Raw genomic sequence first — 14,638 nt, 5'->3', positions numbered from 1 at the left:
CACGGTGCAAGAAAAACGATTCACGAAATTAACCATTGAAATGAGCTGATCAATCGAATCGATTCATTTTGGTGAGCTGATCGGTTCGGAGCTGCTCACCAATATGAGCTGTTTCGCACACCTCTAGCGTCTGTCATCATAAGTTTATTCTGTGCATTTTGTGAGTTTGTTTTTTTCGTGTAAATCCTTATTGAATAACCATGCCTAGTCATTAGAAGTTTCTCTAGCTTTGTTTCAAACGCCTATGGCTACATCTGTTTTTCTGTCTTAGTCGCCGACATTGAACAAGTTCGAATGAATAGGCATGAACATCAGCTCGTTGACAGAAAATTATTCCGACCGGTACAATAGACATAAGGTGTGGGCTTCCATTTAGGTTTACAGTAAGCGTGAATGTATAATTCACACAGTAGTTGTTATTGTCTACTACATATATGCATAGAAAATTTAGACCGGGCGTCATTTTCAGTGAGTAAAAAAAAGATCTAAAGAGGCCGAAACCCTTAAAAAACTGGGAAATCTGACAAAATCTAGGAAAATTCGTAAAATCTTACAAAAGATTTGATTAGTTATTTTTTGTTTATTGATCAGCGAGAGGTGACGCAGAGTTGCCCAAACAACTTTTGAGATGTTTGTTTTAGCAACCTGGGGTCGCACTAGATCGGACTCCAATCGCGTAGTTTCGTTCTGAAAATTTTCTCGGGTCGCACCACGCATCCATGCGAGTTGGTTTATTTTCTCTTCTTTTCATGGGTTATTGTTCAGGGCGCGTACTACTTGATCGTTTTACTCGGAGTCAGAGTCGCCCGCGTGTAGGTTCTAAAACGAAAACGGAATTAGTGTGTCTGGTTTGGCGAGCAAAATCTGATTTTTGCCAGATCTGGCAACCTGGCATCGTTGGGCAAACATCAGATTTTTCTCGCCTCTGCAGATTATTCTCAACTCAAAGAGCAAATTCTGCAACTAGAAGTTCTATATGGAAGATCTATAATAGAGCAGAAACTGGAACAAACGTATCCCCAGCAAGCCGTTCTATTTTTATTTATTCGACTAGTTCTTCTGTCAAATTTAAAACTGGTCTACGATGTCGTTCTATTTTTTGTATATTTGAAACACGAGTGAAACACTGCTGGGGCTGCAAATTTTTCTTGTTATAAAATCCAGATTAAAATTTTTTAACTGACATAAGTTATGCATCTAGAACTAGAATACTACAGAATATGCCCTAAAGCTGCAGGCCAGAGATTTATACAGATTTATCTGCATGTATTATACAGATTTTTACATGTTCATACAGATTTAATACAGAGTACAGATTTTATACAGATTTCCTCAATTTAATACAGATTTATTCGGATTTCACAAAAAGTAAGAAATAATATATTAAACTTTTCTGTCCGAGCTATCATTTAGTATTTGATTCCAGTGACGAGATTAAAGTCTGTCAATGAATGGAGAAATCACAAATTGAAATGGAAATCTGTTGTGAAATCCATTTATATTATAATTTGAAAACAATTTGAACTGATATTCAAGGAAGTAATTGCATCATGAAACCGACGACACTCCATAGAAAAATCGGAATAAAAAGTGATCATCAGTTACCACAATTTTAGTGACCCCTTGTTATTGATCAAAATAATGTTCGTGGGCAAAACTGTTTTAGTTGCTACAAACTAGTTTCCAAGGAACCTTAGCATAAATAAACAGACAGTTTCAAAAAAATACGGAAAACAAAAATATCCTCGAAAATGAAAGTAGTGCATCAAAATCTGAAAGCAAACGTGAACTCAAGACTTCTTAGTTCTATAAATCCCAAATCTCAAGCATTAGAGACGCCGCAACGTGAAAAACAACAAGAAAAGCACAAAAACACTTATTTTTTGGAACAGTTCTTCTTCGAGTATTTAGAAAAAATGAACTTTCTGAAGTTCACTTCTAATAAAGAAAATCGCAAGGTAAGTGCAAATAAAAATAAGGGATCAATGATTCGCATTAGAGGTCGTTGTAAGTAATATTTCAATTCGAATGTCGTCAATTTCACCAATATGATTAATCACTACAGGGACATGAAAGCTGAAGAGAAAATGAGATGACAGGATGCAGATTGAACAACTACATAACTTCTGGCACAACGAAACAGGTTTAAGATAGCGAAAAAAGGAATATTAGTAAAAAATTGTGTTGATATATTCATAAGTTTGGTTTCTTAATGTACCACTCATATACTATTATGATTTGATTTATAGTTTTCGTGCACAAGATAAAAACAAAACTTCGCTTGCATATGAAGATTGAAGATGAAACTATAAAGCTACAAAATAATAAAAATGAAACAGGTATTAACAAAAGACATTAATATAATGATAAAATTGAAACAATAAATTGTTTTGGGGATTAATATAATAATAATATTTTGATAATTCAATGTTTAAGTTCAAATTTTCGTTTTACTTCTATCGTATATACTCAGCTTGTGCACTAGCATTCCAACAATCAATCTTTAAACTCCGATACTTCTCTCAATATCTCCGTCATTGGAACCGAATTACAGGTGTTCCATGATTTAAAACATTAAGGATGGAATTGATTAAACTGTGTATCTTACATTTCGCCTCAATTTGTTTCGTTGATATTTTTTAATTGTACCAAGTAACCAAGGTGATGGTTACTATTATTTCAAAAATAACAGTTTATCGCTCCAAGTTGCCAGTTTCAGAAAAAAATGAAGTGAGCTCGTTTTGACATTACGAGTTACTGAGGGGTACTTAAATTTACGATACAGTTTTGATAGACGAGTGGCAGGTCGTGTCGTCGATGAAACTTTACCGTCAAACTGAGAGCTGTATGACCCGTTGCATATTGGGCGTAGAAATTTTATGTCAAATAATGAAATCAACCATTTCAAACTAGATAAATATCTCGGTTGATTGTTCAGAAGGCCATAAGAGCAAGTGACAGTTTCTCTTTGTTCACTTTCTCACAATAATCGAAAGAAAGAGTAAACAAAAATAATTGTCACTTGCTCTTACGGCCTTCTTCAAAATCAACCGAGATTTATGGAATTACAATTCAATTGTTGTGGATAAAAAAATTTCGTCGTTGAATATTATTGTGAGCGCGGCAACGACTGATTGAGTCTACCATTCTACAACCACGTTATTTCATTTTATTAGTGAATACAGATTAATACAGATTTTTTTACAGACAGAGTGAGCGCGAGAAATTGTTTCGAGCTCTTGACATTAGCAAACCTAGAGCGATAATAGCAGCAAATCATTATTTTCAGGATTATTAAATGAATACCTTCTTACAATTTTTCCAAATTGCTGAGAAAAGTACTGGGTTACAATCTTTAATGAATGTAGATTTCGAAGACGTTCAAAATAGCAATTCATCAAAAGAATCCTATAATGATTTTCAGAATGTCAATACTGGTGAAACCTTTACATACTTTACATACTTTTAGGAATACAAATTCTAGAATGAATCATCCAAATTTGAACAAAAGTATAAAAGACGTTATGTTTATTTTTATGAATATTATCATTCGTCATAATTTGACGAGCGCTGCATTATCTAATTTACTTGATATGATCAACGTTATTGTTGGATTCAAATCATGACCTGAAAATTATCAAAAAATTGCAGGATTTTTTGCCAAAAAAAAGTTTTCTCGGCATTACATATGCGACCAATGTGGTTTCTACATGGCATATGTACAAACTGCAAATGCTAGGATGTATCGTTCTTTGTTGTGTTTGATTTTGTTACAAGTATGACAAATATACTGAAAAGAAATTGGAATAGTATAATGGAATACAAATCTTAAAGTTGTGTCTTACTCGAAGAAACGTTTATTAAGGAATGAACAAAATTTGTCTTAAACTTCATATTGTCAATTAATCAACTGCTACTGCGATTTGTTCTTTCATCACCCCCTCTCAGTTGATATTCCGTAATCCGATCTTCTCTCGCAACTCTTTAAACAATGGAGCAGCAAGTGACTTGGTTAGAATATCCGCTTCCTGTAGTTGGGATTGAATGTATAACAGTTTAACTTTTCCATCTGCTACTGCGTTGCGAATGAAGTGAAATTTAACGTCTATATGTTTTACTCTTTTAGTCTCTTCTTTCTTTGCCATTGCGATAGCGCCCTGGTTATCCTCGAATACTGGAACAGGGTATAGATTTTGTTTTGTGCTTCACACATATCAGTCATCAATCCGCTCATCCAGATTATATCACTGATACAACTACTCATTGCTACGTACTCTGCTTCTGTTGATGATATTGCTACAGTTGCTTGTTTCTTTGACGACCAAGCCACGGTACTGCCGAAAACTTTTAAAAGATAACCGGATACACATTTGCGGTCCAATTCATCACCTGCATAATCAGCATCCACGAAGCTTTCAATTGGAGTCTTGTGGGAATTAGCCTTGTACACCAGTTGATAACTCTTTGTTCCTTGAAGATATCTGAGTACTCTTTTTGCTTGTTGCCAATGTTCAGGTCCAGATTCATCTTGAAAACGTGATAGATAGCCAACGATATAGCACAGATCCGGTCTGGTTCCCATCATAATATACATTAAACTGCCTATCAGCTCTCTGTATGGATATTGACATTCTCCATTTCCTCTGGGCAGCTGAAGTCTAACTTCAGCTGGTGTTGTGCACGCCTTGCAATCCTGCATCTCGAATCTTTGGAGCATTTTTTCGATAAGTCCAGATTGGGAAAGCTGCATGATGCCAGTTGTTCGATTTCTTACCACTTTGATGCCTAAGAAGTGATGCAGTTCACCCATATCAGCCATGTCAAACTCATTCTGGAACATTTTCTTGATCGACTCTACTGTCGTCCGTGTTTTTGCCACAATCAGCAAATCATCCACGTATACAATGATGTAAACAGTCTCCGTTTTTTGTTTACGCACATAGAGACAGTAGTCGTGACATGAACGTATGAAGTCTTGATCTTGCAGAAAACTATTGAAACGGTTGTTCCAACACCTTGGCGATTGCTTCAGACCGTATAAGGAACGCTTCAATAAACACACTTCGTTCGGTTTTGATTTAACGCCTTCCGGTACATGCATGTACACCTCTTCTGTTAACATTCCGTTCAAAAAAGCCGTACGAACATCCATTTGGTGTACCTCGTAATTATGCATATTTGCTACTGCTAGAATTGCTCGAATGGTTGTTAACTTGGCGACTGGTGCGAAAGTTTCCTGGTAGTCTATGTGCTTTCTCTGCATGAATCCCTTAGCGACCAAGCGAGCCTTGTAGCGAACTGGTTTGTTATCAGCATCAGTCTTCACAGTAAATACCCACTTGCATGAAACAGGAACAACAGATGCAGGTCTCCTAACTATCGTCCAGGTTTGGTTATCATTTAATGCACGAAGTTCTTCGTCAATAGCCTTGTACCACAGCGCCGCATCTGGATGACGATCAATGTCCTCATATTTTGTCGGAATCTGGGAGAAATTATCTACAGCAGTATTTGCGCTATACGAAGAAATAAAATCACGCAACCAACCTGGTTTCTTGCACTCCCTACCACTGGTCCTCGGGGTTGTTTCATCCAGGAAAGAACCTTTACTTACCGCATGTGGTGGGAGTGCCGGCGATTCTGATTGGATGCCTTCGTCCTCCTCCCCCTCTTGCTCCGATACAACATCTTGTATGGAAACAACCGAATTGTGATCGGGAGCAACTTCAATGTTATCCACATTCTCATCTCGTATCCCTGCCAAAACCCCCTCTAACTTTTTTGGCTCGGGAATCACTAAAGAAATAGTCGGTTCTTTCTCACCCAACTGTGTCGCTGGCACTGCCTTGAATGGAAATTCAGATTCATTGCATCTTACATCACGAGCTACGAATTGCTTCTTCTTCTCAGGATCCCACAAACGGTATCCACATGGTGCGTATCCAAGTAGTATGCACCTTTTACCTGTTGGATCAAGTTTACCACGTTTTTGCTTCGGTATCCACGAGAATGCCAAGCTTCCAAAAACTCTGAATTTTCCTACATTAGGTTTTTCGCCATGCCACATTTCAGCTGGTGTTTTATTCACTTTGAGTGCTTCTGTCGGGCTTCGGTTAGTAACGTATACAGTATTGTACAGCGCTTCACCCCAGAGGTACTTAGGAACTCCTGATTCGACCAATAACGCTCGCATCTTCTCGGTAATAGTACGATTAAATCGTTCAGCAACTCCGTTGTGTTGAGGCGTATAACCGACCGTTGACTCTACTTGGATACCATGTTGTTTGTAGTAGTCTAACTGATGCTTGCTGAAGTATTCACGCCCAAGATCACATCGCAAGCTTGCTATCTGTAGTCCGAATTTTGCAGTAGCCATTACTTGATAATTCTTAAAATATTCGAACACTTGATCCTTAGATTTCATAAGGTAAACAACTGCGAAATGCGTGAAGTCGTCCAAAAACGTAACAAAATATTGATAACCTTCTATCGTAGCTGGTGTAATTTTCCCACAAACGTCTGTATGAACTCTCTCCAGCGGTCTACTTGTTGGCGGTCTCGAGCTGTTGAATGGTAACCGTATAAGTTTTGCTTCAGCACAGGTTTCACAAAACATTTCGTCTTTCTTCAGTTTATCCATTCCACTGACCATTTCCGATCGTTGTAGTTTCTGGAGATTTCTATAGCTCAAATGACCGTACCGCTTGTGCCACAATTCTTGCTTGCATATTTCTTCACCTGTTACCAAGGCCGTGTCCACGTTTTCCACCTCCAGCGTTATGTAGTATAAATTATCTTTCTTCAAAGCTTCTCCTATAACCTCATTATTTTTTATCAAAATGGCTCGATCTTTTTCAAAATTGATTTTAACTCCAACGTTCATTAGCGCCCCCAAGGATAGTAGATTGAATTTTAGATTTGGGACGAACAAAACTTTGCTTATAGCCAACAATACCTGGCCACTTTGAATTGTTACTTTACCCTTGATAAGGCCTTGCTTCACACCTTCCATGCTTCCGTTATCCAATGCACATTCTATTATAATAGGTGCAGCAAGAATCTCGATACGTCGGAAAATACTAATGTCGATAGCCATATGCCGACTGGCGCCGGAGTCTAGAATCCACACGACCTTCTTCTTTTCGCTTGAACAAAATGATTCTTTCACAGTTCCGACTAACGCAATTTCATGTTCGCTTGGAACTTCCACCGCTAGTGTCGCATTTGGTCTTGGGCAAGTTGACCGCTTGTGACCATATTCTCCACAACCATAACACTTTCCAGCAAATTTCGTTTTCCGCTCACGAAAAACTTTCTTATGATTTCCAGTTTTCACTGCTAACACAGTTCCATCAGATCGATTTGAGACTCCACCGCTTGAATCTCGTCCATGTCGTTTTTGCTCTTCAGCTAGCAAACGACTCTTCACTATGGCTAGGGTAAGCTGATTTTCTTCCAGGTTTTCGATTGCCGTGGTTACAACGTCATATGATGCCGGCAGCGAAATGAAAAGCTGGCTCACCTGGTCTAACTCCGTCAGTTTTGCCCCTGCGTCCTTCAACTGTCTCACAAGTTCATCGAAGTTACGAAAATGATCCTTGAGAGCGTCTCCCTCTTCCATCCGTAGCATTGCAAGCGAACGACGGATATAGGTTTGAGCTGCAAATCCTTTCTTAGCAAACGTTGCCTCCAAGGACTGCCACATCGCTTTGGTAGTAGTTTTATCCCGCACATATTCCAAGTGACTATCTGCAATGAACGAAACCAGCAAAGCCTTTGCTTTTTCGTCCATTTCCTTAAACGCTTTTTTCGTCAATTCAGTAGTCGTTTCTGCCGGAGCATCTGTTTCCAGAATTTTCCGTATTCCATGAGCCGACATTTGAGTTTCGACTCGGAACTTCCATGTATCGAATCCATCTCCAGCGAATTGAACGATCCCAGCTTTCTTCGCGCTACTTGCCATCGTTCGTGTCCTATAGATTCTTGATACAATAAACAGCTATTTGGCCTGATCTTCAACACCTCGTCGTATTCTTACGGTTCAGCCTGACTGGACCCACAACCTAAAGTTGTGTCTTACTCGAAGAAACGTTTATTAAGGAATGAACAGAATTTGTCTTAAACTTCATATTGTCAATTAATCAACTGCTACTGCGATTTGTTCTTTCATCAAATCTAAAGTGAAAAGTATGGTTCATGTTACAGATATTTTAAATGCCATCGTTTTGAAGAGCAGAAACCTATCGAATGAGATTCAATACCGACGGTATGAGAATTTTTAATTCAAATGTCAAAAAAAAGCTGTGGCCTCTTATAATCAATGATCTGTTTCCAAAACTGCGATTCTTGAGAAAAAATCTTATTATAGCTGGATTGTGGTTAGTAAATGCAGAGCCAGATTTCAATGTGTTCTTAAAATGTGTGATGTGTTCAATATGCTTTATCGTAACAGGATGCAAATTGATTCAACGAATATAACGACAGTCATTCTTATATCATGTTGTGTAGATACATTAGGCAATTTAATGGTTGCGAAGCATGTAACTTTTGTCTGCATCCAGGAGATATCTCTAAAAAGCAAATTCTATATGGTTATAAGCAGAGATGCCAGGTAAAAAGGGTAATATAAAGACAGTCATTTTTATATCATGTTGTGTAGATACATAAGCAACTAGTAAGATACACAATTTTAGGGAATTTAATGGTTACGAAGCATGTAACTTTTGTCTGCATCCAGGAGATATCTCGAAAAAGCAAATTCGGTATGGTTTTAAGCAGACATGCCAGGTAAAAGTCTGTAAATGTGAAAAAAACCTAGTTAGCAAACATGTTTTGCTGGCAGGAACTAAGTATGACACGCAAAACTGGCTTGGTGAACAAAAAATGTTGCGGCAATTTCAAAAGTGTGCAAATTTGAACGAAAGTCAGCGAAAAACTCGATTTGCAAAAGTCTGCAAAAGTCTGCACAACAAAAAATGTCTGCAGCACTATACCCAAAATCTGCAGATTTACAGACAAATCTACAGATCTGGCATCTCTGGTTATAAGTCAAATGTTATTAAGATGAATTTACACGATACTTGTCGAGTAATGACAATGGAATTAATTGCATTTCACCACCAATTCGAATACCAGAGTTCGACGTCATTTGTAACTGTCCCGTGGATTACATACACATGGCTCTTCTTGGCGTTGCTCGACAACTATCCCGAGTTTGGTTTGAGACTCCAAGCAACTGTAGCTACATAAAAGTTTATATTGAAACCATTGACGACATTTTGATTACAATCCATCCCTTTGTCGAAACGTCTAGACACACCAGAAAATTTAGCGATAAACACCCATGGAAAGACAATGAATGGTTACATTGGTTAATTCATTGTAGCTGTGTGTGTTTAAAGCCATTTTACCTAATGAATATTATGATCATTATCTATTATTGGTGTTATCAATAACTGATCTCTTGCAGAGCGTAATTTCCGAAACAACATTCAATGAATGTGAAAAGCGTCTGAGGCAATCTGTTTAACTTTTTGAGCTATTGTATGGAATTGATGAAATTACCTATAAAGTTCATCTTCTTTTACATTTGGTTGATTGAGCTAGAGACTACCCAAGTAACAGTTTTAATATTGATAAATACTTGTAGCTGCCTCAAATGCTACATAATAAATCTTGCATTAAAACTTTAAACTCCACGAAAGCCTACTGAAAACCTCTATAAGAGCATGTTCCTGCCAAGTGGACCATTCTTCATAAGGTTTATGAAGAAAAGTGAAGAATTAGCATAAACCTGCGTTAAAACTCCAAATTCAAAAAAAAATTTGAAACCAGCTATACGATCAACATTTAATTTATTCGGAAGGAATGAATTCCGCTATGACTAAATTGTCATTTCGATAATATTGTTCATGGTTATTTGTGTGTCATGTCTGCTTTGAATGCAACCAGTAAGAATATATTAGATTTTATTTACAAGTTTGAGTTTTTTTCCGAACGTAAAAACTTCATGCGCTTTTATTTTTATCGTGAATGTTTGGATAAAAATAAGAATTATAACTAATCGCCTTGAAATAAATGCAGTTTTTGCGAAAATCTCCATGATTCGTGAAAATTATTTTTTGTCATTTTTGTATAAAACTATTTTATAACTTGTGTATACGTTCTGAAAATGAATCATTAGGGCCCATCATTTTTATTCATTTTCTCATTTCGAAGTATATTTGATGTCAATAAATGCTACGGTATAGGACATCAAAATGGCGGCCTTGAAATTTTCTTTAATGCAAATTACGCTTAACCCAAGAAGCAATAAACCACACAGCCCACAACAAATGTGTTATAAATGTACTTTAGAACCCTCAAATTTGCTCTGAGTGAAACTGCCATCCAATGAACACGCACACACACAAAACTAGATTTATGAAAGATTTTAACTGACAATAATGTTTTAAAGAAAATGTTTGAAATCAATATTAATACTGTTTGCATGGTTTTATTCTAGAACACATTGTTTTATTTTTAGTCCAGTTGTTAGTCTGGGTAAAAAGTTTTATAGAAGCTTTAAAAACTATGATATTACTTGTCAAAAGAGACACTTATTATAGTCGTCATAAAACAGGTAGTGATTGAAAAAAACAATTACAAAACTCCTATAAATTACAATCAAAACCATTAGGCATTCGAATTGTTACTTGGATATGGTCCTTTATGGTGTTTCTCATTATTTGTATATGAAGACAATAATGGTGTTTTGAAGCAGTACATCAAAGGACCAAAGAGCCTATTATTCAAATAGCAAATAAATGTGTTCTTGCTCACACACGATATTACCACAGACTAACAGACAGGACACTCAAATTTGATTCTTCAATCATTTTAACGGTCATTTCGAATATTCCATTATTTGGGACAGTACTCACATGTGTCATGATGGCGCCACGTTACCCTATCAAAAACATCATGTCTGTCATCTAGACTGTCTTTATTTTTTTCATTTACCAACAGAGTTGCCATTCATACAGAATTACCTGTAATGTATTGATTTGTATACGTCCATGCGAATTTCATGCAGGATACAGATTTAATACATATTGCCAAAGATAAACTGAAGATTACAATGTTCCATACGTTTCATTGAGAAATGTTGGGTCAGTAATCGTGAACCAGTTGGTTCAGTAATAATGTAATTTTATTGACCCTCCGTTAACAAGCGTCGACTAGTTCCGACAAAATGCCATGGAAACAATACAAGTTAGAAAGGAAGCACACATATGTTTACATTCAGCATATAATGATTTCTTGCCACAACTGATGCTTCATGGGATGAGGCTATAACAAACTAAATAAATTCTAGACAATGGTTCTAAGTAGTTTTCACTTTCTTATTCTAAGAATCACTGATATAAAGCGAAATTTCTCAATATCGTTCATACTGTAACTTGATATTTTTCCAAACATAAACAATCATTGTCATAGTTACGACGCATCTAGTGATCAGACACTTGTTGTTTTGCTTCAAAATACTCAAATTGACAGTGAACCGAGCTCATCGAGGGGTCCTATTCAAATGATACCTAAGAAATCGCAGACTACTCTATCTTGAGTTTATCTTTGATATTGCCTAAACTATATACATAATTGCGCCTACTTCTCAACCTCCAACTCAATAAAAATTCGAACCCGTTTTGTTACAATATTTACTTGCTTCTGGTCTGCCGCCACTTAATTTCGGGTGAAAACTACCAACACAATAAAAAATAGTCTAGATGAACAAATTTGAGTCGAATAAATGGTTACCCTCCAACATCAAGAAAAAGTTAAATATATTATCAACGTAATCCAATAAATCATTGGGACGATTCATTTTCAAATATTTTGATTAAATCAAGTATCCCTGCAAGCAGCTGATCGGTGTTGACAAACGAGGGGAAACCAACTAGTAAAAAAACTTTTACATAACACAAGGGGTGTACAGATAGTAAATAGTTCGCGCAGTACAATATAGGTGGAACTAGCGCATCACGAAAAATAATTTTTATTAGAATTTACTCATACTGTCATGTCTGTTAGTCTGTGATATTACTGCGACATGGACTTCCTTCAACCCAAAGTTTAAGAGCTTTGCCAAGAAAATAAAAAATCGCAAAACATGGAACATAGGAAGGTCGTCAAATATTTTCATTTGGATGAATCCATAGATAATAAATATAACCTGAACAGAAATTTTGAATCGTTGGCTAGTTTTAAGCATAATGATTTTACTAATAAACCGGCGGCCACGCATTTTATAAACACAAAACCTAAAAGCCAAACTGTATATTTGGGGAAATATTTAGTGACCGATGAATACGGCGTTTATTTTATATTCAAAAGAATTGTCGTATGCTCTAATGATAATCATATTTACGAAATGCATTTTACAGAAGAAAACTTTTCCATGATAAAATTAGATGAGTCTACTTAGAATTTCTAATTAAAAATAAAACTTAGATTCTAGTTAAAAATAAAACTTGATTAAAATTTCTACTAAAAATAAAACTTTCTTAAGCAAATTGCTATACACACTACAAATAGACTAAATCTACAATAATGTTATACAATCAAACGAAAAAATAAAATCGATTATTTTTCTGAACAACTTTTTCGGAAGAAATTTCCAATGCAAGGAGTTCATTAAACGAAATATAATAACCGCATTACATAGTTCAAATCTATATATATATATATATATATATATATATATATATATATATATATATATATATATATATATATATATATATATATATATATATATATATATATATATATATATATATATATATATATATATATATATATATATATATATATATATATATATATATATATATATATATATATATATATATATATATATATATATATATATATACAAGGTGAGATGAAAAAACTGCAACCAACTTCAGACTGCTGTCATTTCTAAACCGCTCGTCCCACAGCTGTCAGATTTATTCTAGTGACAGCTCATTATATTATTTACAAGCGCACAAAAGCATTTTGGTGGGAATTTTTCAGAAAAAAAAGTTATTTGTGATGGAATTCAAGTGTGATAGTGTGATTGCTTTGCATTTGGCTGGAAAACCACAAGTGGCTATCGTTAGAGCCCTCCAGCATTTAAAAGTGAATAAATCTTTTGTGTCTCGTACCATCGCTCGTTACCGTGATACTGGTAGCGTAGCCCGACGTCAAGGAAGTGGACGAAAAAAAACAGCAACATCGGCAGAAATGGTTCGAAAAGTGAAGAAGCGAATTGAACGAAATCCGCGTCGCAGTGGCCGAAAAATGGCTCGTGAGCTGAACATATCGCAATATGCCATTCGGCAAATATTGAAAAATGAGCTTGAACTAAAGCCATTGAAGTTCCAAAAAGTGCAAGATCTTACTGATGCGCAAAAAAAAGTTAGACTCGAAAAAGCTAAAGAGTTGCTTCGCTTGGCCGAAAGTGGTGAACTGCCGAATTTGGTTTTCTCCGATGAGAAACCATTCGTTATCCAGCAGTTTGTAAACAAACAAAATGATCGTGTTTACTTGCCAGAGAGGTCAGCTGAAAATTTGCAACTTCGGTTGGCCACCAGAACTCAAAAGCCGGCCATGGTGATGGTGTGGGCCGCCATAACAGCCGATGGTCGCTCGCGGCTCGTATTCATCGACCGTGGGGTCAAAATAAATGCGCAAATCTATCGCGAAAATATTTTGGAGGGAGTTCTGAAGCCCTGGGCACGCAAACATTTCGGCCGCAGACCTTGGACATTCCAACAGGACTCAGCACCATCGCACTCAGCACGCGCCACCCAAGAATGGTTAAGAAATGAGGTTCCTCGCTTCATTTCCACCGCACAATGGCCACCAAAATCTCCGGATGCCAATCCGTTGGACTATTGTGCCTGGGGTATTTTGGAAAGCAAGGTTGGCACTAAAAAATACCAAAGTGTCGATCATCTCAAGCAAGCGCTTCGCCGAGAATGGGACAAAATACCGCAGAGCCACTTTCGGGCAGCGTGTGATGGTTTCATTGGCCGTTTGAAGGCCATAGTTCGTGCCAAAGGTGGCCAATTCGAACAAATCTAAACCGATTCTCAAATTTGATGTTATTTCCGACATTTTTTGCTTTCATTCAATAAAATTTAAAAAAAAAAATGAAAAAATTATGGCGTTTTACTTTGTTGCAGTTTTTTCATCTCACCTTGTATATATATATGTATATATATATATATATATATATATATATATATATATATATATATATATATATATATATATATATATATATATATATATATATATATATATATATATATATATATATATATATATATATATATAAATGGAGAGATCATTCTTTGTAATCGCATCACGTAAGAACAGTAAGAGATGATTTTTTTTTGTTTGATCAGCTTTTACTCCCACCGGGTTCGTACATAAAAAAATAGGAAAACTTACCGGAAAAGTGGGAAAAAACAATAAAGTTATTTTGTATGGACAATGGAATTTTCCACTGAAAAAGTCGCCGATGATTGCTAGATTTACGATTGATGGTAATTCGTCGTCGTCGATCGTCGAAAAAATTTTTTGGCGCGCAACGAATAGCTTTGTG

The 14,638-nt window shown here is 36.1% G+C and overlaps 1 long non-coding RNA gene across 2 annotated transcripts; it reads left to right on the top strand.

Moving 5' to 3' along the window:
* The first annotated feature begins 1,501 nt into the window (after positions 1–1,501).
* LOC131432788 (uncharacterized) lies at positions 1,502–2,295 on the top strand. Of its 2 annotated transcripts, none has more exons than XR_009229966.1 (2): positions 1,502–1,958; positions 2,066–2,295. It is a non-coding gene; the product is annotated as an uncharacterized LOC131432788 (long non-coding RNA). The 2 variants fall into 2 exon arrangements; XR_009229967.1 differs by having other exon boundaries at positions 1,502–2,007.
* The last annotated feature ends 12,343 nt before the right edge of the window (positions 2,296–14,638 follow it).

Source organism: Malaya genurostris, chromosome 2 (genome assembly GCF_030247185.1).
Source record: "Malaya genurostris strain Urasoe2022 chromosome 2, Malgen_1.1, whole genome shotgun sequence".
NCBI lineage: Eukaryota > Metazoa > Arthropoda > Insecta > Diptera > Culicidae > Malaya > Malaya genurostris.
This window is presented reverse-complemented; position numbering and strand designations above follow the sequence as displayed.